General features: G+C 42.8%; 1 protein-coding gene and 2 non-coding genes across 3 annotated transcripts in view; 1 reads left to right on the forward strand and 2 right to left on the reverse strand.

The window, feature by feature from the left end:
- LOC100083243 (aryl hydrocarbon receptor-like) overlaps positions 1-17,539 on the forward strand; it is a 149,998-nt gene that overhangs the window by 25,877 nt on the left and 106,582 nt on the right. The gene's annotated exons all lie outside the window — the stretch shown is intronic.
- LOC114813522 lies at positions 3,144-3,281 on the reverse strand. Its single transcript, XR_003761239.1, has one exon. It is a non-coding gene; the product is annotated as a small nucleolar RNA SNORA7 (small nucleolar RNA).
- On the reverse strand, positions 7,215-7,352 carry LOC114813377. Its single transcript, XR_003761099.1, has one exon. It is a non-coding gene; the product is annotated as a small nucleolar RNA SNORA7 (small nucleolar RNA).

The raw sequence follows: 17,539 nt of genomic DNA on the forward strand, positions 1-17,539 counted from the left end.
TTCCCTTAATTTCTCCAATTTAATTCCCCTGGACAACCTTCCCTTGAGCACTGTCATGTCTGGCAGGCTCGATTCTATCAGTCAGTCAATCAGCCGGTCATATTTACTGAGGAGATGTCTATGTGCAGAGCACTGTCCTAAGTGCTTGGGAGAGTAAAATATAACTGAGTTAATAGAAATGTTCCCAGTCCACGATGAGCTGACAGTATAGAGTCTATGAACTGGACTATTCAGAATCCATCCCAGTGTTTCTCCTGAGCCAGGAACACTGTTCCCACTGCTTAGAGGACTGAAGCCTTGGGTTTCTCACTGTCACATGGCCATACTGTGTCCCACTCCCTGACCAAGACTTTCAAGGAGAGAAGAGGAAAGAGTGTGAAGAGTTAAGTAAAGGAAATGGGCATACACCTAGACCTTAAGCTAGTTTCTAGACTGTAAACTCGTTGTGGGCCGGGAATGTGTATGTTTATTGTTGTATCATGCTCTTCAATGTATTTAGTACAGTGCTCTGCACACAGTAAGTGCTCAATAAAAACAATCGAATGAGTGTGTATAACCAGCTATGTGATTTTTCTCCTTCATCTGGACTCTTCTGGTTTTTTGAAGGGCATCGAATGGGTACTTGGAGGGGTTTTTTCCTCCTCCAACAGTGACAAAGATATGGGAGAAGTTGTTATTGATAAGAATGCTGTGAACAAAACCCATCTGAAGGAGGAAGTGCATCAGAAACTCAAAATCCGTATTTAAATGTGAAAGGTAAATATGGATCTGCTGACCATTTTGTTCCACTGAGAAGGAAGTCCATTCTTCTTGCTGATTACTTTTCAAACCACATCAATTCAGAAATTCTGGCGACATAAGAAAGGATTTTTCAGAATGGGACATGTGTCACAATGGAAACAGTTAAACCAAAACACAATTGAATTGTCCTGGATGGGCAGGGCCCAAATTTTATGGTTGCCAGATCACCACTGGCTATGTTGAATTTCACCCTGGTGACTGGGCTGTTTTAGTAGCCTGGTCATATAAATCCATGGGCACATCAGACTCTCCTTGATTGAGAGGGTGCTACGTAGTACTATGTGCATATCAGCTCTTTCTGATGTAGAGACGTTGATAATAATACCACTAATAATGGTGTTTAGCACTTATTATGTGTCAAGCACTGTTCTAAGCACTGGGCTAGATACAAGATTATCAGGTCAGATGGAGTCCCTGTCCCATGTGGGGTTCACAGTCTAAGTAGGAGGGAGAACAGAGAGAAGCGGCGTGGCTCAGTGGAAAGAGCATGGGCTTTGGAGTCAGAGATCATGAGTTCGAATCCCAGCTCTGCCACTTGTCAGCTGTGTGACTGTGGGCAAGTCACTTAACTTCTCTGGGCCTCAGTTACCTCATCTGTAAAATGGGGATTAAGACTGTGAGCCCCTATGTGGGACAACCTGATTCCCCTATGTCTACCCCAGTGCTTAGAACAGTGCTCTGCACATAGTAAGCGCTTAACAAATACCGACATTATTATTATTATTATAACAGTTATTGAATTCCCATTTTACAGTTGAGGAAACTGAGGCACAGAGGAGTTTGGTGACTCATCTAAGTTCACCCAACAGTCAACTGGCAGAGAAAGGATTGAAACCCAGGTCCTTTCACCCCCAAGCCTGTGCTCTTTCCATTAGGCCATGCTTCTTCCCATTCTGCCCAGAGGAGGAGGATGTGCCTTCTCCTTGGTGTAATTCACCTGTCGGATGTCCATGTGTGTAGTTGAGCTACAGAGCCAAAGCCCTATTGCTGCTTCTTTGGTGTTCTCGAGACCCAGACTCTGTGCCCTTTTTATGGTATTTTGTTGAGCGCTTACCATGTGCCAGGCAGTGTACTAAAACCTAAGGTAAATGCAAGCAAAGTAGGTTGGACACAGTCCATGTGGCGCATTGAACCCAAAGGCTTAATCTCCATTTTACCGATGAGGCAACTGAGGCGCTGAGAAGTGAAGTGACTTCCCCAAAGTCACACAGCAAACAAGTGGCAGAGCTGGAATCATAACCTAGATCCTCTAACTCCCCAGCCTGCACTTTTCCAGAGGCTCACCCCGTCCTGCCCATCAGAGCAAGTGGAACCAGCCAGAAAGCACAGTTGCACATGATCAGACAGTTCAATTTGTGAGTAGCTCACAAGATACATGGTTAGCAGGCTGTCCTAAAAGTTTCTAACACTGAGTTTGAGTAATGATTGCCTCTGTCTTACACCTAATTTGTGTTTCTAATTATGTTTTCTGAAACTCTTTTACTCTGGATCTAAATATACTTCATTTAATTTAGGTGGAAATGGACACTGATCCATGACTGTATGGTCAAAATGTATTAGTCCCACTGCCTCCTCTCTATGTTTCTGTGTGCTGTACTTTCTGTTAAAGGACCATCTTTTTTCAAGCCCCCGCAGTTGGATACTTCTGTGGTTTTGCCAAAGAAAAGATTATCGAGTTTTGCATCTTTATCAGGAAACCCCTTGTTTAGACACTTGTGTTTTATGCTTGCTTATCTGTTTCTGCAGCTCAACTTTAGCATTTTTCTGTGGTCTCTTCAATTGTTATTGAGTTTTGTACATAAAGTCGCTACAAACACTTAAGAACGTGCTGCACCTCTTCCCACATACCTGCTTGTTGCGCCCCCAGCCCCAGCAGAAAAAGGATTGTCAGCAATAAGAAACTGTGGGGGACACTACAGTCTGTTCCTTCCACAGATCCATGGTCCTGCAGGCTTTTTTGTAAAAAAATGGTATTTGTTAAGTACTCAATGTGTCAAACACTATTCTAAGTGCTGGGGTGTCTTGTCTTGTCTTATGCCATCGAGTCATTTCCAACCCATAATGACACCAAGGACACATCTCTCCCAGAATGTCCCGCTCTTGTCTGCAGTCATTCCGGTAGTGTATCCATAGGGTTTTCTTGGTAAAAATACAGAAGTGTTTTACCATTTCCGCCTTCCGTGCAGTAAACCTCCATCTGCAATTGTTCTGGTAGTGTATCCGCAGTTTTTTCTTGGTTAAAATATGGAGTGGCGTACCGTTCCCTTCTTCTGTGTGGTCAACTTGGGTCTCCGCCCTCGACTCTCTCCCATGCCACTGCTGCCCAGCACGGGTGAGCTTTGACTTATAGCAGATTGCCTTCCACTCGCTAGCCACTGCCCAAGCTAGGAATGGAATGGGTAGGCCTCTCCTTGACTCTCCCTCCTTTAACCGAGACTGGTCGAGTAGTGGAAACTCTCCAGGTGCAATCCTGAGGGGGGTAGTAGATAAAAGATAATCAGGTTGAACACAGTCCCTGTTTTACATGAGGCTCACAGTCTAAGTCAGCGAGAGAAGGATTTAATCTGTATTTTGAGTGATCGGATCGGGGTTTATCCATTGTTTATGATGGTAGACTCTATCCATTTCTTGTGTAATTTTGAACACTGCTGGAATGTAAAGATCCATTCAGTTCTGTGGATTTAAAGAGGCTGTTGCTTTCCTGTTTTACAAGTTCCAAGCTATCCAGCTGACATTCCAGGTTGGTTTGGGTTGGATGGAGAGAGATTTAAGTGCTTCGGTCTAAGTAGCATCAATTTTACAAATGAAAAGAATTTGTAGATTTCTTTTTGAGGTAGTGGGAATGGTATTTATTAAGCACTGTGTGTAGAGTATTGTACTAAGCTCTTGGAAAGAGTACACAGGTGAGAATTAGACACAGACTCTGTTCCTCGAGGGGCTCTCGATCTGTGAATACAGGTGGGGAAGAAGACTGGAGACAGACACATCAGGAAAAATGAAATATTAAAATATTAAGCACTCTAAAAGACAGGAACAAATTCACAATCTAGAAAATCCAAATAAAAGCCAGTAGGGAGCTGTGGCTAGAGAAGCACGGTTTCAGGCCCCTTGTGAGTCAGAGTCCATGGCACACCCATAACCACAGCAGTGGCTACCCTAACCACTGCCTTTTCTGCCTTCAGTGTTACCACATTGAATTGAGTACTGTACATATTACATTTTTAAACCCATGTTGTTCATTTGTATTTTAAGCTAATATTTTATATGCTGATCCAGATAGATCCTGAAATACCAGCAGCCATGTTATCCAACCAAGAGATGGACTGATATTAGTTTGTCTCTTACCTAAACATTTAAAAAAATATTAATGGGGAGCACCATGGCCTAGTAGAAAGAGCATAGGCCTAAGAATCAGATTATCTGGGTTCTAATCCTGACTTTGCTACTTGTCTGCTGTGTGATCTGGGGCAAGTCACTTCACTTCTCTGTGCCTCAAATTCCTTATCTGAAAATGTTGTCCTTCCTCCATTTGGTTAGGAACTGTGTCCTACCTGATTATCCTGTGTCTACTAACGCAGCACTTAATACAGTGCTTGGAACACAGTTAGTGCTTAACAAATATTATTATTATTTATTATCATTATTTATTGTTATCTTATTTCTTTTTCCAACCTAACTAGCAAAAACTGTCCCCGCTTAATTCGCTAGTATGTAGTATTTAGATACATATGGCAACATTCATTTCAAGCTTTTTAAAGTTATACCAAGAAGAAAAGCATAGCTAATAGATATGGAGCCTTAAGCTGATTCTGGACATTGAGAGGTCTTCCTCTTTCCTCTCTTCCCACTTTCTATCTCTTCATCCATTGCTTATTTTCTCCTTCCCTTGATAATTTCTCCACCTATTTCTTCTTATATTTCCCTGTTTTGGGCTGGGATTCACTACTTCGTTCATATCAGCACCCGATTCCTGTTTTTCCAGTTGGTTGGAGAGGGCTTTGGAGAAGAGGAAGCTTGATATACTCTATAGAGCTCTTGTCTGGGAGTCAAACAACTTGGATCTTGTCCATAGCCCTGCTTCTGCATGACCTTGAGCAAATCCCTTAGCTCTAGCTCATCTTTTACTTCCATGCCATTAAAGTGCAGATGAAAATAGCTTCCTTGTTTGTAGAATTAGCACCTGCAAGTGGCCTTATGCTCCTGGGGGAAAATAATATATATTATAATGACCGTGTGATTTTTGTGAAAACAATTTTCTTTTGGGATGTTTTTCTTATTCTTAAAATATTTCATTTGTATATAATCAGATTGAGAACATCCGCAGAGGATTTGAACAGACATGACTGTGGCCTCAAGGAGCTAAGAAACTAGCCACAGTGTAATTTGGTAAAGGATCTTGTCAGATGACAGAGGCAGTGTCTGGTGGGGTGGGAGAGTGGAAGAAGCGAAAGCCCTGTTGGGGTTAAAGGCCACTGAGAAAGGGGTAGCTGGAGAGGTGGCCAGATAAGGTGGTATTCACCCCATCCTCAATCCCCTAGCATTTATGTACCTAGCTGTAAATTATTTCTTTATATTAATGCCCATCTCCCCAAGTGATTGTAAGCTCGTTGTGGGCAGGGCACATGTCTACTGACTCTGTTGTATTATACTCTCCCTAGCACTTAATACAGTGCTCTGCACACAATAAATGCTCTATAAACACCATTGATTGATTGAAAGAAGGAGGCCCCAAGGAATTTAGGGAGGAGAGGCAGGTGTGCTAATGGCACAGAGTCTTAGGAAGCCTGATTCTCCCAGCCTTTCCCCAACACTCATTACTTTCAGGACTGCCTCAGGTCAGGAGAGGGGCAGGGTGTCACCCCTAGCCCCCCACCCCCCTTCACCAACCCCCCAACTGATTGCGTCTCCCATCTCTTTCCTGGGCCGACTTTCAGCCTCTTCTGAAGTTGGACACTGATTTTTCAAAAACTACCATTAATCAATCAGTGATATTTATTGAGCACCTACTGCATGCAGAACACTGTACTGAGTGCTTGGGAAAGTACAATACAATAAAGTTGGTAGACATCATCCCTGCCCACAAGGAGGTTATGGTCTAGAGGAGGAGACAGACATTAAAATAAAATAAAATATGCCATTAGCACTCCTGCCTCTCCTCCCTAATACCTAGGGGAGGAGAGATGTACATATTTATGTGGGCCATATTGCTGTCTCCATATTGCAGTATCATTTAATAGTCTCCTTCTAGTCTGTAAGCTCGTTGCGAGCAGGGAATATGTGTCTTTATTGTTTTATTGTACTCTCCCAGCACTTAATACAGTGTTCTGCACACAGTAAGCATTCATTAAACACAACTGAATAAATGCGATTAATACAAAGAAAGAGCAGCTAGCTCACTTGTTGCTCTTCTAGACTGTAATCTCATTATGGGCAGGGAACAGGTCTTCTAATTCTGCTGTATTGTATTCTCCCAGGGGCTTAGTAGCATTGATTGATTAACTGACTTGATAACCATAAGTCACTTGTAGGTAAAGTGCTGCTGATATAACACAGATAGACTTCTAAAGTTCTGCAAGCTTGTTTAGTTTGATCAATCAATTGTATTTATTGAGCACTTACTATGTGCAGAGTACTGTACTAAGTTCTTGGGCAAGTACAGTATAATAGAGTTGGTAGACATGTTCCCAGACCACAACAAGCTTACAGTCAAGTGGGTGAGACAAAAGTTGAGCGTCTATTATCTGTGGCTATCAGTTGAGAGAATTGATTTCTCATTGCCTTGGACTTCAAACAGGTCACGAATGAGGAATAGCATTTGTTAGCCTGGTGTAGCAGGATAGGCCTGCACAGGGAGTTTCCACCTTGAAGTGTTGGGTACGTGCAGAGCTTGCACACCTCAGGATTTTCCCCCTGACTGCCCATGTCAGGGGTTTTCCATTTTCTAAGCAAACCATCTCAGAAGCATCAGTGCTCTTCACCCAGTTGGCTCCCAGGCACAGGTGTGTATGTCAAAGCTGAGACACCAGAGCAGTAGCAGTCGGAGATAGGTAAGAGAATGGCCCATATTTGCCACCATCACCAACAAACTGAATTTCAGACTTCTGGGGCGATGTCTTACTGAGCTCCTGGTTTTGGAGACACAGACACTGTGGAGCAGGTGGCAAGAGCAATTCCTCTTCCCAGCTGCTTGTCTTGTCTTATACCGTCGAGTCGTTTCTCACCCGTAGCGATACCACGGACACATCTCTCCTAGAACCCCCCACTGTCCATCTGCAATCATTTTGGTAGGATAGCCAGAGTTTACTTGGTAAAAATATAGAAATGGTTTATCATTGCCACCTTCTGTGCAGAAAACTCGAGTCTCCGCCCTCGACTCTCTCCATGCTGCTGCTGCCCAGCATGGGTGGATTCTGACTTGCAGTAGATTGCCTTCCACTCGCTAGCCGCTGCCCGAGCTAGGAATGGAATGGGTAGACCTCTGCTTGACTCTCCCTCCTGTAGCTGAAACTGGTAGAATACTGGAAACTCCCCAGTTGCAACCCTGAGAGGGAATACTGCTGCTTCCACTTTACTTAAGGCTAGACACCTTGAAGTTTTCACTTCAACACAAAAACTGCTCAGCAGGGGAAGAAATTGTTGCCCTGTGCTTCTCTCCTTTTTTTTTTTTTTGGAGAAACTCCTAGGGAAGTTTATCTGCCTTCTATTTAGTCTTTTCTCTCATTTGAGTCCCAGTCCCGATTTCTGAACTAAAATTCTTGTTTTTTGTGAAATCATCTAAGTGAAGAAGACCCCTTTTGTAGCGGTCTGTCTTTCCCTGTCAATCCATTTAGATTTAGTGGTTCAGAGCCAGCATAACAGCAAATTAATCTGTTTGAGTAGGCCCCTTTTGTTAACGTTACTTTACTTTAGGATTAGCTCCGGCTAAAGGGGAAACTTTCCAAGACTTTTTAGGAAAAAAAAAACCTTCCCGTTCATTTAAGACATTTCTTTAAACTGTGAGTTCTCAAGAAGACACTGAGTGACTGAAGAGGTTTTTGAAGCGGGGCACTGGCCCCATCCACCCAGAATGAGTGAGTTGAAATTACAGTAGATGACATTCAGAGCCATGGTGTGAGGAGCCTCTTTGTTGAAGAATGGATGGGCATCTAAGCTTGAATGAGGATTCCACATGTGTCTGTTATTCCAGCAGCCTGTCTCTACTACTGGGTTATGGGAGTAATACAGCAGCCAAGGAAAAGAAGGGAACGATGAGGCTTATCTGTGTCAGAGAGGGCTTGTGTCATCGATATCACTTGGAGGAAGACTTTGTCTTCTCAGCTGCTTCCATGCTCTCTCTCTCCCTCTCTAACCCTTTTTCCCACCTACCCACCCACCGTGTCCACTACAGCTCATTCACTCTTACAACTCCTTCTTCCTCGCTATTTCTTGTTCTCTTGTCGGCTATCCAAGCAGAAACCCCAGACTCAAAATATAAATGTGTTTTGCCTTTGGTTTCATATCCTTCGATCCAGAGCGAGTTGGTTGGTGGGTTGTTTCTTTGGGACTTTATATTACTTTGTTGGTTTTGATTCTTATTGCTTAGGTTGCCCAGATTACTGAAGCACTCGAAGGGAGGTGTGATTTTTATTTATTTTTGACACTGTAAAAAAATTAATTTGTGAGGGATAAAGAGGGGAAGTTAATCTACTCTCTATTCCTTGATCTTGTCACTGACATCACCGCCTTCTTGCCCACATTTTCCCTTTGCCCTGGAACTCCCTCCAACTTCATATCTGACAGTCCACCATTCCCAACTCTCCTAAAATCACATCTCCTCCAAGAGGCCTTCCCAGACTAAACCCTTCATCTCCCTTATCCATTCTTCACTCTGTGTCACCTATGCACTTGGCTGTGTACCCCTGAAGAACTTTGATACTCACCTCAGTCCCACGATACTTATTTAAAAACATCCTCATACTCGACTACCTCCCCTATCGCTAATCTATTTTTATGTCAGTCTCTCCCTGTGGAATGTAAGCTCCTTGTGCGCAGGGATTGTGTCTATCAACTGTTGTATTGTACTTGCCCAATTGCTTAGTACAGTGTTCTGCGTGTAGTGAGCACTTAATACATATCAGTAATGGATTTAGTTATGGTTCGTTCAAGCTGATAATGTTTAATATTGGGCAGACCCAGTTTTGGCTGGTAGTTTGAGGAATGTCTGAGTTCTTTTGCCCTGTCTGGAGACAGGGAACTGGGCTAAAGGATCTCTTGAGATTCATTCATTCATTCATTCATTCATTCAATAGTATTTATCGAGTGCTTACTATGTGCAGAGCACTATACTAAGCGCTTGGAATGAACAAGTCGGCAACAGATAGAGACAGTCCCTGCCGTTTGACGGGCTTACAGTCTAATCGGGGGAGACAGGCAAACAAGAACAATGGCAATAAATAGAGTCAAGGGGAAGAACATCTCGTAAAAACAATGGCAACTAAATAGAATCAAGGCGATGTACATTTCATTAACAAAATAAATAGGGTAATGAAAATATATACAGTTGAACAGATGATCAATCAATCAAACATTAGTATTTACTGAGCGCTTACTATGTGCAGAGTACTATTCTAAGCATTGTAAAAGTGCTTGGGAAAATCCATTCCAGCAATGTGATACAGGAAATTATTTCAATGATCTAACTCAGGCAGACCACCCAGGACAGACACGTGCTAGCTATTCACAAATAGATGTAATTTTTTAAGAAGCAGTCATCTCTATTAAAAATCAAAGTGTTAACGAGGCATAGAGTGTTAGTGAAAACAAGCTAACATACATCACCCAGCAAAGGGTCAAATTACTCTAATTCATGTGATTAATCCTGCAAAGAATTGGTTATCACGCACTTATGAATCACACTGCTGTCTTACCTGCCAGAAGGATCTAGACTGGCATGCCAAGAACCCAACCCTTGTGGTAATAAGGCTGCCAGGGATGTTGTTTATTGTTATGAGAAAAGTAGTTTCAATTTTAGTATCTAATATGACTAGAATCTGAAGTCTCCACTTCCAGATTTATGCTCTTTCCACTAGACCATCCTGTGTGCAACAAATGACTCCAGCATTTGTGCCTTCTGGTTGGGCAAATAAATCCGGAAAACCAGCATTAGTTTTTTTGTTTTTTGTTTTTTTTATTTTTTTAATGTCATTTCTTAAACGCTTACTACGTGCTAGGAACTGTACTAAGCACTGGGGTAGATATAAGCTAATCGGGCTGGACACAGTCCATGGCTCATATGGGGCTTACAGTCTTAACCCCATTTTACAGATGAGGTAACTGAGTCACAGAGAAATGAAGTGATTTGCCCAAGGTCACACAGCAGGGTAATGGTGGGGCTGGGTTTAGAACCCAGGTCCTTCTGACTGAAGCAGCATGGTGTAGTGGATAGAACATGGGCCTGGGATTCAGAAGAACATGGGTTCTAATACCAGCTCTGCCACTTGTTTGCTGTATGACCTTGGGCAAGTTACTTCACTTCTCTGGGTCTTAGTTACCTCATCTGTAAAATTAGGATCGAGACTGTGAGCCCAATGTGGGACAGGGACTGGATCCAACCTGATTTGCTTGTATCCACCCCTCCACTTAGTACAGAGCCTGGTACATTGTAAGGACTTAACAAATACCCTCCATTTCTCTCTCTCTCTCCCCGTCTCTCCCAGGCCCGTGCTCTATCCACTAGGCCATGGTGCTTCTCAATATGACCAGGTTTATATCTTTCCGGGACTATTTATCTATTTTACCACCCCATAATGATTCTTCCCTTTAACACAGAAGGCAACTGTAAACTGAAATGAAACAAAACAGTGTATTTACAGCAACACAAAAAGTTAGCGGCAGACCGGGGATTCTGCTCCAAATGGTTATCGGGAGGAAGGAGGGAAAATGAGTCTATTCTACAATGCCCTCATCCGAACATCATATTTCATTCGAACAGCCTGGCTTCGGTGGTCGAAAGGAGCCCCTTTAGATACTTAGGCAGGGTGGAGGCAATTTCCAAATAATTTTGGAGCCTTTATTTTCATATTAGCATGCTTGATGAAGAACAGCTGTCACAGCGTAATTGCCACATTATGCTTGGGGTAATACCTTCTGACTGATGTTATTTCGAGACCGCTAGGGCAATAGTGTGTTTTTTCCTTTTTCTTACTGAAGAAAAAGGTGTCAAGACGCCAAAAGCTTGCTTAGCTTTTTCAGGGGTGTGATGGGAGGACGGTGGGGTGGGAAGAGTATAGGTTTTTGTTACTCCTTGTACTACCAAGTCACATCGATTGTGCTTCATGTAACTGCAGTTAGCCAATATGCCATAAGAACCTATAAAAACTACCACTCCATTGCCCTATTGGAATCATATAAAATCCAGCTAAATTTCTGAGAGCGCTTTTCAAACTGATTTTAGATCATTCTGTAAAAGCCTTACTGTTTCATGTTCAATCCTCAAAAGCACATCATTTTCCCTCTGCCAGGCCACCTTGGCATGGTTTCAATATAGTGTTTGGAGAGGGAATCCAAATTAGGACATTTGCCAATCACTGCTAATAATGGTTTTTCTTTTTACTTCTTCCTTAATGCCACCTTCCCATAGACCTTATGTTGCTGTCTCTGAGGTAAGATAGAATTGTCATGCCCATTTTGCAGATTGCAAAACTGAGACATGGGAAAAGTTAGTCATTTGTCTAAAATGGGTTCTCCGTGTCCCCAAGTAGAGGGTTATAAATAGGGCCCACATCCCAAATTGCTAAATTGTTTTAAATTCCGGAGGAAAGGTTTCAACTAGACTATAAATTCCTTTAGATGAGAAATCATGTCTACCAACTGCATTGTACTCTCCCACGTCAGGCTGTGCAAAAAGTTGGTACTTGAGAAATGCCACTGATTGATTGATGAGCTATGAGTTCATATGTTCATTGTATGCAAATTAGTAATTTGGGAGGAGTGTGACATTGCAATCATCTGACTTCCCCATCCCCCTCGCCCCCCCACCTTCTATTTTGATGTCCAATACCACAGTGAATAATTTCAGGATTAAAGGTAAAAGCACAGCTGGGGAGGTATCTAGGTGGTCAGTGTTGTCCTTCTGCATTCATATATTGAATATTTTTTTTGAAGTTAGATCAAAGGACACATGATAAAAATATAAATACAAAATTTGCCAAACTTTCCATTTTGATGGTATACCAATATTTAAATGCAGAGTTTGATTTTTGCTCTGTAAACTGTACTCTGCTTTAGAACATACCATTGTTCATTCAATAGTATTTATTGAGGGCTTATTATGTGCAGAGCACTGTACTAAGCGCTTGGAATGAACAAGTCGGCAACAGATAGAGACAGTCCCTGCCGTTTGACGGGCTTACGGTCTAATCGGGGGAGACAGACAGACAAGAACGATGGCGATAAATAGAGTCGAGGGGAAGAACGTCTCATAAAAACAATGGCAACTAAATAGAATCGAGGCGATGTACATCTCATTAACAAAATAAATAGGGTAATGGAAATATATACAGTTGAGCGGACGAGTACAGTGCTGAGGGGATGGGAAGGGAGAGGGGAAGGAGCAGAGGGAGATGGGGGGAAAAGAGAGTTAAGCTGCAGAGAGGTGAAGGGGGGACGTAGAGGGAGTAGAGGGAGAAGGGGAGCTCAGTCTGGGAAGGCCTCTTGGAGGAGGTGAGTTTTAAGTAGGGTTTTGAAGAGGGGAAGAGAATCAGTTTGGCGGAGGTGAGGAGGGAGGGCGTTCCGGGACCGCGGGAGGACGTGGCCCAGGGGTCGACGGCGGGATAGGCGAGACCGAGGGACGGTGAGGAGGTGGGTGGCAGAGGAGTGGAGCGTGCGGGGTGGGCGGTGGAAAGAGAGAAGGGAGGAGAGGTAGGAAGGGGCAAGGTGATGGAGAGCCTTGAAGCCTAGAGTGAGGAGTTTTTGTTTGGAGCGGAGGTCGATGGGCAACCACTGGAGGTGTTTAAGAAGGGGAGTGACATGCCCGGAGCGTTTCTGCAGGAAAATGAGCCAGGCAGCAGAGTGAAGAATAGACCAGAGCGGGGCGAGAGAGGAGGAAGGGAGATCAGAGAGAAGGCTGACACAGTAGTCTAGCCGGGATATAATGAGAGTCCATAGCAGTAAGGTAGTCGTTTGGGTGGAGAGGAAAGGGCGGATCTTGGCGATATTGTAAAGGTGAAACTGGCAGGTCTCGGTAACGGATAGGATGTGTGGGATGAACGAGACGAGTCAAAGATGACACCGAGATCGCGGGCCCGAGAGACGGGAAGGATGGTCGTGCCATCTACGGTGATAGGGAAGTCTGGGAGAGGACCGGGCTTGGGAGGGAAGATGAGGAGCTCAGTCTCGCTCATGTTGAGTTTTAGGTGGCGGGCCGACATCCAGGTGGAGACATCCCGGAGGCGGGAGGAGATGTGAGCCTGAAGGGAGGGGGAGAGGACCGGGGCGGAGATGTAGATCTGTGTGTCATCTGCGTAGAGATGGTTGTCAAAGCCGTGAGGGCGAATGAGTTGTATTTAACAGGGAGATGTAGGCACCTAATGGACAGGCAATGTGCCTACTAACACTGTTATATGGTACTTTTCCAAATGCTTAGTACAGTGCTCTGCACACTGTAAGTGCTCAATACGTTCCATTGATTGATTACGCATAAAGAGGACAGTGATCTGTGCCTCAATTTCCTCACCCATAAAATGGGAATTAACTACCCATTCTCCTTTCTCCTTAGACTGTGAGCCTTATGTAGGATGGGTACTCATCCGATCTCATCTGCTAATGTATTTATCCCAGCATTTAGCATAGTATTTGGCATATGGTAAAGCACTGTATAAAACCACAGTTATTTTTAACAGTAATATGACTAAAATATATGCAGTATGTTCAAACAGCTTGTAAGCAAACTGACGATAGAGATAGATGAAGAGTTTAGCTGTTTTTTGAAGAGTTTAGAGCTGATGTTATTGGAGTCATCCCCCTTAGTGTCAACTAAACAGCCATCCATAGCATTTATGTTTATCCTTAGAATTTATGTGTGACTTTTTCTATATATGTAATATGATAATAAAACACTATAATATAAATATATAATAATAAATGTACATATACTAGTTTTTCATTCATTTCATTTATCCTTCTATATTCTTGCTACCATCAGTTTAAGTTTTCCTTCTCTCCCGCTCTCTCTATTGGAACATAATTTGTTTCTGCCTGTTTGTCCCCCTTAGATTATAAACTCCTTGAGGGAAGGGACAGTGTCTTTTGTTTTCATTTTTCTTTGCCAAGTGCTTAGTGCCGTGTTTTGCATCCAGGCACTCAGCTCAGTATGATGATGATGATGATGATGATGATGATGATGGTCAACCTGGGTGAAGCCAACCAGGGGAGCTTGCAGGCAGCAAGTAAAATTGTAGTCGAAATTGCAATCAGTAGTGTCCTTGATAGTGAAGAACAGGATTTATATGTCTTTACCTTGCTGTTTACAGTGTCCAGAGTGGGAAGGAACTTTAAAAAAGGGTTTTTGTGATGATTATTTTGAAAGAGGAACTATATGTTAAAAAAAATAGTCTTTGCCCCTAATGATTTTGGTCAACCAACAAAATCCAAGAGCCTGTTGGGGGTCGAAAAGGAAGAACAAGGCTTGCCCCCTTGCCCTTAAAAAGATTATATTCCAATGGATGCTAGTGCACATGTGATTGATTAATAATGGTGATGCCTCTAGAAAAATGAGACTATGCGGTTTTGATATTGTGTTCCTAAAGATGAGGAATGCAGACTAGGTACTCTTAAATACAGAATGGCCTTGTGGAGAGAGCACAGGCCTGGGAGTCAGAAGCCCTGGATTCTAATCCCAGATTCCTCACTTGTTTTCTCTGTGACCCTGGGCAAGTCACTTCCCTTCTTTGTGCCTCAGTTACCTCATCTGTAAAGTGGAGATTTAAGACTGTAATATATCGGTTAGAGGCTGTGTGCAGTTTGATTATCTTGTACCTACCCAGTGCTTAGAACAATGCCTGGCATGCAGGAAGTGCTTAACAAATACTATTAAAAAATGCAGCAATTAAAATATTTTGTTCTCAGAAGAATCGAAACAAGTGGTATACTTCTATCCCTTCTTTTGTGTGATTTAAAGAGAAACAGGAATAACGTCATAAATGGAAACACAGTTGACGTGTGGAAATTTTCAGTTTCTCTGCTTCCTAGCTAACTTGTGGAAGCTTTCATCCTCAAAGTCATGATCATAATCACTAAAACCTGAAGGATTCATCACATGTGTGAGAGTAAACACATAAATTCACACACTTTATGAGTTATCTAAAAAGTATAAAGTTCCATGACATATGTGGAGGACAACTTATTGGAACATGTTCATGGCCCTTCCACCACATTTCATATTATTGTTTCCACCTTGAACAAAGAGAAGGAAAGTAAATCCTGTGGTCAACATGTCTATCCCACAGATATAAGATACTCTTGAATGCCATTTGTTTGGAAACAGGTGGCTTGTCTTTCCCTGGGCCTTGATCCAAGAAGAAATAGTCTTTATAAGACTTTCTGTCTTGACCCTGCTTCTTGGCCAAATCTGCATTTTATCAGCTTGGGGTTCATTTCTGACTCAGGAAAACCTTGGGCAGTGAACAAAAGCCCTCTTACAAGGACATAGTTGTCTTTGCTGACAAACCAGGGTTTTAAAGCTTCTGACCCAAAGCTCACTGCTTGGGCTTGCCTGTTAGTGAACGGGGTTAAACTGGTTTGGCTACAATAGGACTTTTCCAAGGCAGCAGGGAGGGTAGTAAGAAGAGTGGGAATGGGAAGGTTGAGGGAGGAGATTGGAATAATATTTAGTTTTGCAGAGGTTACAGGTCAAAAGACCTCCCTCATCCTTGTCCTCCTCTCTTTTTCTGAATGCTGTTAAATGCCAGCACCCTTCTTTCCATCCTTCTCTTTCTTCCTTTAGCTCCTGCAGGAGATTAACAGGAGCAGTGTGGGCTGGGCAAGCCCTGAAGCCAGACAGGTTTTGATAACAAGTAATGAACTATGATGTTTACCCAATACTGAAATATTATCCCCTTTATAGGGCAGTAACTGTTTTCCTTTGCACACTGAATACCCCCATACCCAGCAGCATTAAACAAATATCTTGCTGGCTGAGATGTATTTACCAGTGTTTCTCATATAAAAGGAGGATTGGTTTAATATGTAGGTGTGCCTCTCAATTTGTGTCTTTTTATAGGTTGGATTCTCCCAAGCGTTCAGTACAGTGCTCTGCACACAGTAAGCTCTCAATAAATACGATTGATTGATTCTTTGGGTTTTGTTATGAATTTTTGAAACAGATATATACATCAGTTAATAGTAAGAAGTGCGATATCTCTTAAGAGCTTATTATATACCAAGCATTGTGCTAAGCACTGAGGTAGGTAGTACTGCGATCCAGTCAGGTACAGTATCTGCCCCACAAGGGGCTCACAGTCTAAAGAGGAGGAAGAACAAGTATTTAATCCCCATTTTACTGATGAGGAAACTGAGAAACAGAAAAGTCAAGTGACTTGCCCAGGTCATATAGCAGGCAAATGGCAGAACTGGAATTGGAATCCAGGTCCTCCATATTAACTCTTAGTCCTGGGCTCATCCCTGTTGTTTCACTCTTATTGCCCATCATCATAATGAGAGGTATTAAGAGTATCAGAAGCAACTTGAGAAATGGACCACTGTCTTTCATCCTTGTTGGGGGGCCTTGCGGGAGGGGGCAGCAGGGCACAAATTCAGATTCCAAGGGAGAAAAGGCAGAGCTGGAATGCACCAGGACATTCCTCCACCCCTCCCCCACACCCTAATACTGCTAAGGGGAAATGGAAACAATTGGCAGTTTCAGTTTGGGGGAGTATTGCAGTGGTAAAGCAGGACTACAAGTGCATTGGCTAGCAGTCCTGGGAAACATCAGAAAGCCAATAATCCCCAATGAAAAGACTGTCCTAGAAACATTTTTAGGGCATGGGACAATGCCAAAAATAGAACCAGTGAAAGTGTATGTTCACACCCACCTTTCTTTGAGGAGGCTTGCACCCTCTCCCTTTGTTTGTGTCTCCCTAGATTACATTAGAAAATGTCTTTGGTGAGCTTTGTGTTTGCAATAGTGCCTCTGGGCACTATTGAATGGAGGGATTCAATCCATTCGAAATAACATTTACAGTATTTGGATAGTCTGCCCTATCCTGACTTTTGTTTACCTTTTACATCACTTCCTGATGTTATTTATTGACCCCTTGTTTTAATAAATATCACTATTATCATTATCATTATTATAATTATTATTATACTTGTTAAGCACTTACTATGTGTCAAGCTTTATTCTAAGGGCTGGGGTAGGTACAAGTTAAGCAGGTCAGACACAGTCCCTGACCCACATGGGGCTCACAGGCTAAGTAGAAGGGAAAATCGGTCTTGAATCTCCTGTTTTCAGTTGTGGAAACCAAGGCATAGAGAAGTGAAGTGACTTGTCCAAAGTCACCCAGCAAGCATTTGGCAGAGCTGGGATTAGAACCCAGGTCCTCTGAGTCCCAGACCTGTATTCTTTCCATAGCCTTACTGTTTCTCATGACCTGATGGTACTCAATTAATATTTAACAAGCTCCCTCTTGCATTGCAACAGTGCAATGCGAACACAGGCAGCTCTGAGGTATAACCTAGCAAAGAATTTCAGCAGCGGTAATGA

The sequence above is a fragment of the Ornithorhynchus anatinus genome, chromosome 7, assembly GCF_004115215.2.
Source record: "Ornithorhynchus anatinus isolate Pmale09 chromosome 7, mOrnAna1.pri.v4, whole genome shotgun sequence".
Classification (NCBI taxonomy): domain Eukaryota; kingdom Metazoa; phylum Chordata; class Mammalia; order Monotremata; family Ornithorhynchidae; genus Ornithorhynchus; species Ornithorhynchus anatinus.